At 39.0% G+C, this 9153-nt stretch overlaps 1 non-coding gene across 1 annotated transcript; it reads right to left on the bottom strand.

The window, feature by feature from the left end:
• Positions 1-8658: 8658 nt before the first annotated feature.
• On the bottom strand, positions 8659-8731 carry TRNAF-GAA (transfer RNA phenylalanine (anticodon GAA)). Its single transcript has one exon. It is a non-coding gene; the product is annotated as a tRNA-Phe (tRNA).
• Positions 8732-9153: the final 422 nt, after the last annotated feature.

Genomic DNA, 9153 nt, shown 5'->3' on the forward strand with positions numbered 1-9153 from the left:
CAAGCCTGCCTAATGCCAAGAATAGTTGCAATTCTCTTATGTTATAGGTTTAACAACTTGATCCGAGACCAGAAGATTGGCCTAATCACACTGTGGCACCTGGAGAAGCAGCAGGGTCCAGACTGCCAAGTCTTTCTGTGAGGACAGAGATAAAGATTACAGTCTCTGTTTTGGAACTTGCAGTCTTTTTAGCTTGGATTTCAAATTGAGGACCACTACTCTGTCTTACTTATCTAGTGCTGCTATAAGAGAAATACCACAAGTGAACACCATTAATTAACAGAGGCTATAAGGATTTTTATTTTTTTATATATAAGTTTTATAGGACACTAGCTCTAGAGGATGGCTTCCTCTCTGTGTCAGCTCTGGGGGAAGTTCCTTTTCTCGTCAGCTTTTGTTCCCTGGTTCCTTGGAGATCTCCATGTGGCATGGCATCTATCTTATGCCATCTCTGCTTGCTTAATTGCTCCGTTTATATCTTGTAAATGCTTGACTCCAGATATACCCAACACTAATCCTGCCTCGTGAACATAACCAAGTCTACCCATTTCAAAATGTGATTGTAACCACAGGCATGGAGGTTAGGATTTACCACACTTGTTTGGTGGGACACAACTCAATGCATAACAGACACCCAAATAGCTTGACTGGACTTCAGGTTTTTTGACTAGAGAGCATCACTTTGCTTCCATTGTGAATTCATCCAGAAAAAACAAGGGATGCTTTCTGTGAACTCCAAAGTCAACTAATCTATTGGGGGTCTTGAAAAGATGAGAAAATCTTCATGTAAGGGAAATAGAGCAACCACTTGGGAATGGACAGCAAACCCCAGGAGCCAGTCTTTCTCCTCAGCACACACCTGGCCCTTAGCATTTCCTTCTCAAATGTACACAGCAGTGCTTCTGAAGTTTTGGCATCTGTATCACTTGGAGGGCTTGAACCACGGATTCAGTGGATCTAGGGTTGGGCCTTGAATTTGTAATTCTGCTCACAGCACCCTAATTTCTCCCCACTCCTTGCTCCCCTGGGCAATATCGACTGTGGGAAACATACTCGTGTTTGCTTAAAGGGTCTAGAGAGAACACGTGGATAACAGAAAAAAAAAAAAAAGAGCGAATACATGGAATGACCACATTGCCTCTGTCCATAAAATACATCCTAAAGGATAAATATTTGACCTCAGAAACACAACCAACATGTGGCCAGTTAAAATTACAAGCCAGACAGTCTCTCTCCTGATTACCTCCTGTGTATTTTTGTGTGGGAGGAGAAAATCGAGAAGTAAAGGCATCCCAGCTTGATAAAGGGACAGACTGGAGAGCTGGGAACAAACATCTCTTTCTGTCTTCCAAAGACCTTTGATTCAAGGAAATACAGTCTTAGCGGTAGTTTTGAAACCATTAAGCATTCGAAATCTTCAAAAGGTACAACCAATGGACCAGAAATTCTGAAAAGTTTCTTGGTCATACAAAGCAGATGTGATCAGATTGACTGTGAAGGAAGAGAGGCTGCCTATCCTCTTTATAAAGGAAGCATACAGCATACCTGTGATCCCAAAAAAACAAATACAAAAATTCGCTGCCATAGATTCGATTCCTACCCATAAGGATCCTGTAGGACAGAGTAGAACCCCCCTGCAGTGTTTCCAAGGAGCGCTGGTGAACTCTAACTGCTGTTCTTTTGGTTCGCAGATGTAGCTCTTAACCTCTACACCACCACCCATGACCCAGTCACCTTTTATTTGTAGTAGTCCCCCACTAATGACGGTGACCCAAGTCGATTCTTAATTCAAATATCTCTCTTTTTTTTTTTTAGTTTGTATTACTGTTGCAATTTCTTGCTAATATTTTAAAGAATTCGATCTTTATTTATTTTGCAAAGTTAGCATGACAATGATAACATAAGCAACCTTATGTGTAGGACGTATTACTAACGATCAGATGTAGAAAAAAGGGTGATGGTAAGTGTAGTTCACTTTAACTTAAATACGGCCTAAGTCGTAAATACTTGGATCTGTATTCCATTTTGGGAGAAAAACCTTCCCCTGCTTATTCACATCTATCTACCTCCTTTTGATGTTAACAGAGGTTTCCAGTGGATGTTGTATTCAAGACTTAAAATAAGGAGGAAATACAAGAAAATTGATATTATGGATTATCAATTGGGAATGTGTTGATTCTGCCCTTTCTTGTACTTTTGTTTTAGGAAGCCTTCAAATTTCCATAGTCTTCGGTTTCCATTTTCAAATGTTTAACTTTGAAATTGGAAGAAAATTTAACACCATTCAAAAAGGAATCAACTAACTGCTGAAACCACTGAAAACAATTACATAGAATTAATAAACTGTGCTGTGATCAAAAGTGACGTATTTCTTCGATGGCACTCTTCTCTAAGTCACAGATGATAATGATGCTTTTGGATGGAGAAATACAAGTCAAGAAGTAAACTCTTCAATACAGATGTGCAGATGACAGCATGAGGAGAGGGAGTTCCAGAGGTTGGTATGTTCAGGCCTTTCCTGTCTCAAGGATAAGATGGCATTCCTCCAAGCAGAAAGGTCTGGAATCTCAAACAAGAGCTCCTCTTGTCAAAAGTGCCTATTTTTAACACCAGCAAAATATTTTATCAGAATTCATTCATAGCATAGATTTTAACAACTTGATCCTCTATCACCTGATACGGAGGTGGAACAAGGTAGTGGGTCCCAAACCTCCCTTGGTGAGTTTTCCAGTGGTCTGATGTGCAATTTGGTGACTTCCAAACTACTTCATGTGAGGAGAGGAGAACCAAAATACCTTGGAAGGGCCCTTCTCTTATTGAAATGCTAACTCTTAGGCATTTTGCTTAAAAGTTAGCTCTTTTTCTATTGATTCACAAATGACTCCAAGCAATTTTGTGTGACCCAACCCCAACTATGCCTTATATATTCATAGGGAAGGAGAGAATAAATCCACAAATTCCTAAAGTACAGCAATTGCAAATTATCTCAGTTTTCACATAGCCTTGGTTTCTTGGAAGCACAGAGTTTTCTTCAGAAATAAACAACACTCTTTTCCCAGAAGACATACTCTGTCTTTCCTCCTCATAGAGGCTAGTCTCCTTCACACCAAAACTTCCCCATTTGTTCCCAGATTCCCTGTACAGTATTTTCTCAAGTTTTAGATCAAGACTCATGAACTATCTTGGATCATACTCGAGATGGTATGTCCTAATGTACATTAATTCATCAGGATGATTCTCCTCTTCCTTTGGGTGTGGCAGCAAACAGTGAATAAAGACAGGAAGAAGGAAGAGAAGAAAGAAAAGGAAGAGGAAGAGGAGAAAGAAAGTGAGAAGGAGTGGCTCACATTGGTAGACAAATTGCATCATTAAGAAAGGTAAGCACAGAGATTTAGAAGATTAAACCCAGGCTCCTTGACATCCCCATCATTATGGTATATGTTCATAGGTCTTCAAATTCTCTCCAACTCTTTTCTCCTGTTTCTCAAGGCTGCAAGAAAAATGTACAAGACAATGCAGAGGGATATGAAGAAGAGTAGCATTCGTGTTGCTTCCAGAAAAGTAAGTGCGGGTGGGGAATAAGAAGCAAAGGGACAAATCAGCACATTTGGCAAGTAATGAAGTCCTTCACATCTAGCTGTATGGTCAGAAACCCAGCAGTGCTTTCTGTACGGGTCGTTAAAATCTCAGGAGATACAAGGAAAGAGAGAAGGAAGGGAAATGATCTAACTCAAGACAGCACCTCTTTCAAACAAAGTATTCTTGGGAACAAAGAGAATTCAAGAGAACTATCTGAACACATGAAGTATGAAACCAATTAGCCACATATAACCAAAAACCAAACCCGTTGCCATCAAGTCGATTCCGACTCACAGAGAACCTGTAGGACAGAGAAGACTGGACCCTAGAGGGGAACCAAAGAGTGGCTAGAGGATTGCAACTGCAGTATAGAAACCTAAAAGTTATGCTCAAGAAAACATACATAAGCTGGTCTGTGAGCTCAGTAGGTACAGCATCAGACTTTTAATCTCAGGGTCCAGGATTCAAGTCCCTTTTCAGGGGATTTTATTTACTCTTCATTATTTTTCTTACATAGAAGCCCTTCATTTTACCCTAAGTACTCCTCTTAGAAGCTCTGTTTCTTCACTCCTCTCTTTTCACTCTTTGCTCTACAGGAATCTGAAGAAAAGCAGACTTGAAAAAGAAATAGTAGCCATTCCTAACTCTGTGTTTAATTCTTTAATTCAGATCTGTAGATAAACATCAGCCTGAGACCAGAAGAACTAGATGGTGCCTGGCTACAAACGATGACTTTCCTGACAAGGAAAACAACAGAGAATCCGTGAAGGAACAGGAGAGAAGTAGGATGCAGACCTCAAATTCTCCTAAAAAGACCAGACTTAATGGTCTGACTGAGACTAGAAGGACCCCAGGGGTCATGGTCCTTCTGTTATCCCAACATAAGAACCATTCCCAAAGCCAACTTTTCAGACAGGGATTGGCCTGGAGTATAAGATAGAAAATGATACTGGTGAGGAGTGAGCTTCTTGGATCAAGTAGACACATGAGACTATGTGGGCAGCTCCTGTCTGGAGGGAAGATGAGAAGGCAGAGGGCGACAGAAGCTGGCTGAATAGACACGGAAATACAGGGTAGAGAGAAGAAGTGCGCTGTCTCATTAGGGGAGAGTGACTAGGCGTATATAGCAAGATGTATATAAATTTTTGTATGAGAGACTCAGCTGATTTCTAAGCTTTCATTTAAAGCACAATAAATTTTTTTTTGTTTTGTTTTAATTTGTAGAAAAGTCAAAGCAAGCACATGTGTTTCTTATTTAGCCTTCCTTTACTGCAAGAAAGGCTGGAAGCCTTTTCAATGATTTAAAAGCTGTCATGCAGCATGTAACAGTGGTTGTGATGAACAATTTGGTGGAGTAGGGTTGGCTCAATTATTTCAAAGTTAGGGCAAATTTACCTACCATTAAAGGGCAAAAGCAGTTGTCTTGAAGTCAGACTTTTGTAACGTGGGAACTGCCTGTATAAGTTGTCTACAAGGAACTCATTGCATATATGTAACTATATGGTCAGGTAGAAATCTAAGAGAATTTTTGAAAAGATATATCATGCAAACATTAACGAAAAGAAAACTCAATTGGCTATATTTACATCAAATAATGAAAGCTTCAGAAAAAAAGTGAATAAGGACAGAGATAGATACCACTTAATGATAAAAGGACAACAGGGTTCCGTTCTAACGATTCCTTCCTAAGTTGGTTCTGCTGTAAGTCAAATACCTCTTCTCTTCTTTTCAGTTTTCATTATTACTGCCTTTTATTAGTAGTATCTTTATAAATCCAAGCTTCATTTGTCTTGGGAGGTTGGAAAAATTACATACAATCTTATAGATATGGTGACAGTAACAAATTACACACTATATTACGTATTACTAATGATGGGGAAAAAAAAACAGTTGTGTGTTTCTTTGTGACACTAACATGAGACAATTGGGACTACCTGAATAGAAGGGTTAAATGTGTATGCACCAAATAACAGAGGTGAGAACTATGTGGAAAAAAAAACTGATTGAATCAAAAAGAGATGTAGGCAAATCCACAATTATCATTGGAGACTTCGACACCTATCTCTAAATAATTGAAAAGCAACAAAACAGAAAATCAACAAACATATACAAGGACTAAAAAACTCCATCAGTCAACAGACCTAATCAACATTTATATAAAACTTCACCAAACAAGAGCAGAATGCACATTCTTTCAACCCCCCAAGGAACATGTATCAAGATAGAGCATATACTCCTGGCCACCAAACAACTTCAACGAATTCAAAAGAATTGAATCATACAGAGTGGGTTCTCTGACCACAATGGAATCAAACTAAAAATCAGTCACAGAAACATAAAGCATATTTTCCAAGTTGCAAACTAAGCCACGCACTTCTATACAATCTATAAGTCAAAGAGGAAGTCTCAAGAATATAAAAATAAAAACACAACATGTCAAAATTTCTGGGACACACTGAAGCAGTACTAAGAATTTTATAGCACTAAATGCATACAGAAGAAAAAAGCCTCATATCAATTATCTACGCTCTATCTTCAAGAATCTAAAAATTTTTTAAAAAGAGGGGTACAGAAGAGCAAAATAAATCAAGCAGAACAAAGGAAATAGTAAAAATAAGAGCAGAAATAAATTAAATTCAAAGTAAACAAAATAAAGAAAATCAGTGAAACAATAAGTAGGTTGTCTGAAAAGATGAATAAATTTAACAGACCTCTAGGAAGACTGAAAACAAAAAAAAGCAACCAAAAAAAGGGGGGACAACCCAAAGTGTCAGAATCAGGAATGAAAGAGAGGATATCATTATAGACTACAGACAAGGAAAGAACAGTAAGGAAATAGTATAATCAATGCTACACAGATGATTTTGACAACATAATTGAAATGGACCAATTGATCAAGAAACTCAAACTGCCACTACTCACTCAATATGAATATGTATTTTGAATAGCACTATATTAAGAATATATGATTTAGCAATTTTAAAACACCTCCACCCAATAAAAGAATCACCAGGCCCAGAAAGATTAATTAGAATATTCCAACAAATATTGAAAGAGTTAACACAGGCTATCCACAATCGTTTCCAGAAAATAGAAGAGGAGGGAATACTTCCTAGTTCATTGTACAAGCCAGTATTACTCTCCCCAAACTCTCCTTTCAATTTTTCCTACCGTGTTCTTAAAGTGCCTGGAGAGAACAAGTGGATAACAGGAAAAGGAGATAACACATGAAATGATCACGTTACCTCTGTTGATAAAATCCTTCCTAAAATAAATAAATAATTGACCCCAGGAACATGACCAACTTGAGGCCAATCAGACTTGGAAGCCAAGCAGTCTCTCTCCTGACTACCCGCTATGGATATTTTTGAGAGGGAAGAAAATTGAGAAATAATGACATCCCAGAAGGCAGTGGTGGGAGCAAACATCAAATTCTGTGTCTTCCTAAAGATGCTCTGACTCAACAGAAATACATACCGAAGTACAGGCATTTTTCAATCCATAAGGCATTAGAAAGTTAGCAACAGTGCACTAGAAATTCCTGGAACTTTACTGGTCATACAAAGCAGATGTGGTAAGATTGACTGTGAAGGAACAGAGTCGGCTGCTGTTCTTTACAGAGGAAGTGTTCAGCATACCTGTGACACGTTCACCCTTTATTTGTTAGTAGTCCCCCACTAAGGCCAGTGTCCCAAGGCAATTCTCAAGTTACTCGAATATCTTTTTTTTTTTTTAAGTTTTCCTTATTGTTGCCTTCTTTGTCAATATTTTAAAAAATTCGTTCTTTACTTATTTTGCGTGCTTGGCATGCGAACGATAACATAACAAAGATTGTATGCAGAACATACTACTAACGACAAGATGGACAGCCAAAAAAAACATGAGGGTCTTAAGTGTGGTTCATTGTAACTCAAATATGGCCTAAGTCGGAAACTACCTGTATCTATTTTCCGTTTTGATAGAAAAATCTTTCCCTGCTTCTTCACATGTGTCTACCTCTTTTTGATGTTAACTGAGGTTCCCAGTAAAAGTTTTATTTAAAGATTTAAAATAAGGAGGAAAATGGAGTAAGGAAATACAGGAAAATTGATATTATGGAATATCAATTGGGAATGTGTTAGATCTAGTTATTTCTTCTCCTTTCGTATTAGGAAAGCTTCTAATTCCCTGACAGTCTTCGTTACCTTGCCCAGAGTCCACGCTGCTCGCTCATCTAAAAAGACTCAGGGCCTACAGCCGTCCATCTCTCATTTTTAGACGGAGCACCGGTACAGAAATCCAAGGGCAATAAGGGGGCTTCTCTGCTTTTGCTCCATCCTTTGTCCCAGAAAACACAGTGAACTAAAGAAAACTTTCCGGGGGACCCTTCCCCCATCCCTTTTTCTGCCTGTCTGCCTCTTTAATGATAGTACAAATGGGAGCCAAAGTGAATCACCTGTTAACGTGCAGGCTTTTCTGCCCGGTGTTTCAAGTGATTCCGTTGGGATCCGGTTCTTCATTTCTTTTCTTTATTAACGTCTTCCTTGGGTTGTCACAGTCAAATTAGGGGATGTAGAGGCTCACAGCCTGTGAATGGAAGAGCACTCAAGGGAATCCACCGGGTTATGTTTTTCCTTTGTATGTGTGCAGGAATGATATGGAAAATATTAGAAGAACTACATCGGTATTCCTTCAGGGGAAAAATTAAATAAAACTGTTGCTGTTGAGTGGATTCCGACGCATAGGAACAATATAGGACAAGATAAAACTGCTCCATAGTGTTTCCTAGAATCTGCCAGTTGCCCTTTGGTTGGTAGCCCAGTTCTCAACTAGTGGACGACCCGGGGGCTCTTTCTTTCCTGAAAGAATGACTTTAAACAGTGTTTAAACAGAGGAAAACACTGGACGTGCTGGGGATCCATCCCTAAACCTCTTACATACAAAGCATGCGGTCTACCACTGAGCTGCGCCCTCCTTCCGTACAAGTTTTTGCTTAAGTTTATTTACAGTTAGTTTTATTAGAATCCTAAAGCCTTGGAATGCAACTGTTATAAAAAAAAAAAAAAAGGATAATAATAATTATGCATATGTCAACAGAACTGCCGAAACCCGGGATTGAACCAGGGACCTTTAGATCTTCAGTCTAACGCTCTCCCAACTGAGCTATTTCGGCTGCCGTGTTCGGGAGGGGCTCGGGGTGCCAGTTTAGTTATACCTTAAAGTATTGTTTACAGGACTTGTACGTTTGTAAATGTAAATCTCATGCAATATTACCTACTCACAAACCTGAAATTCTGTGAGGTCTGTTGCCATCCACGTCTGAAAAGTGTTTTCCAATTTTTGAAGACTGTGGATGGGTTGGTAGAGGAGGAGTGCCAAGAATGGAAGGTAAAACAGGAAGAAGCTTCTCTGCTTGGTAACCTCAGGCTGTCCCACGCTCCAAACACTACTCAGAAAACTAAGGAAATTCCTAAAGAAATGATCGAGGCTGTTCTTTCTCTCCTCTTTCAGTCCTTCTTTTTCTATGTTCTTCTTAGTGACACTGTAATGGGGAACAGAGGGTTACTGAGCACATTAGTGTGAAGGGCTTCTTGT

This window comes from Elephas maximus, chromosome 1 (assembly GCF_024166365.1).
Source record: "Elephas maximus indicus isolate mEleMax1 chromosome 1, mEleMax1 primary haplotype, whole genome shotgun sequence".
NCBI classification, from domain to species: Eukaryota; Metazoa; Chordata; class Mammalia; order Proboscidea; family Elephantidae; genus Elephas; species Elephas maximus.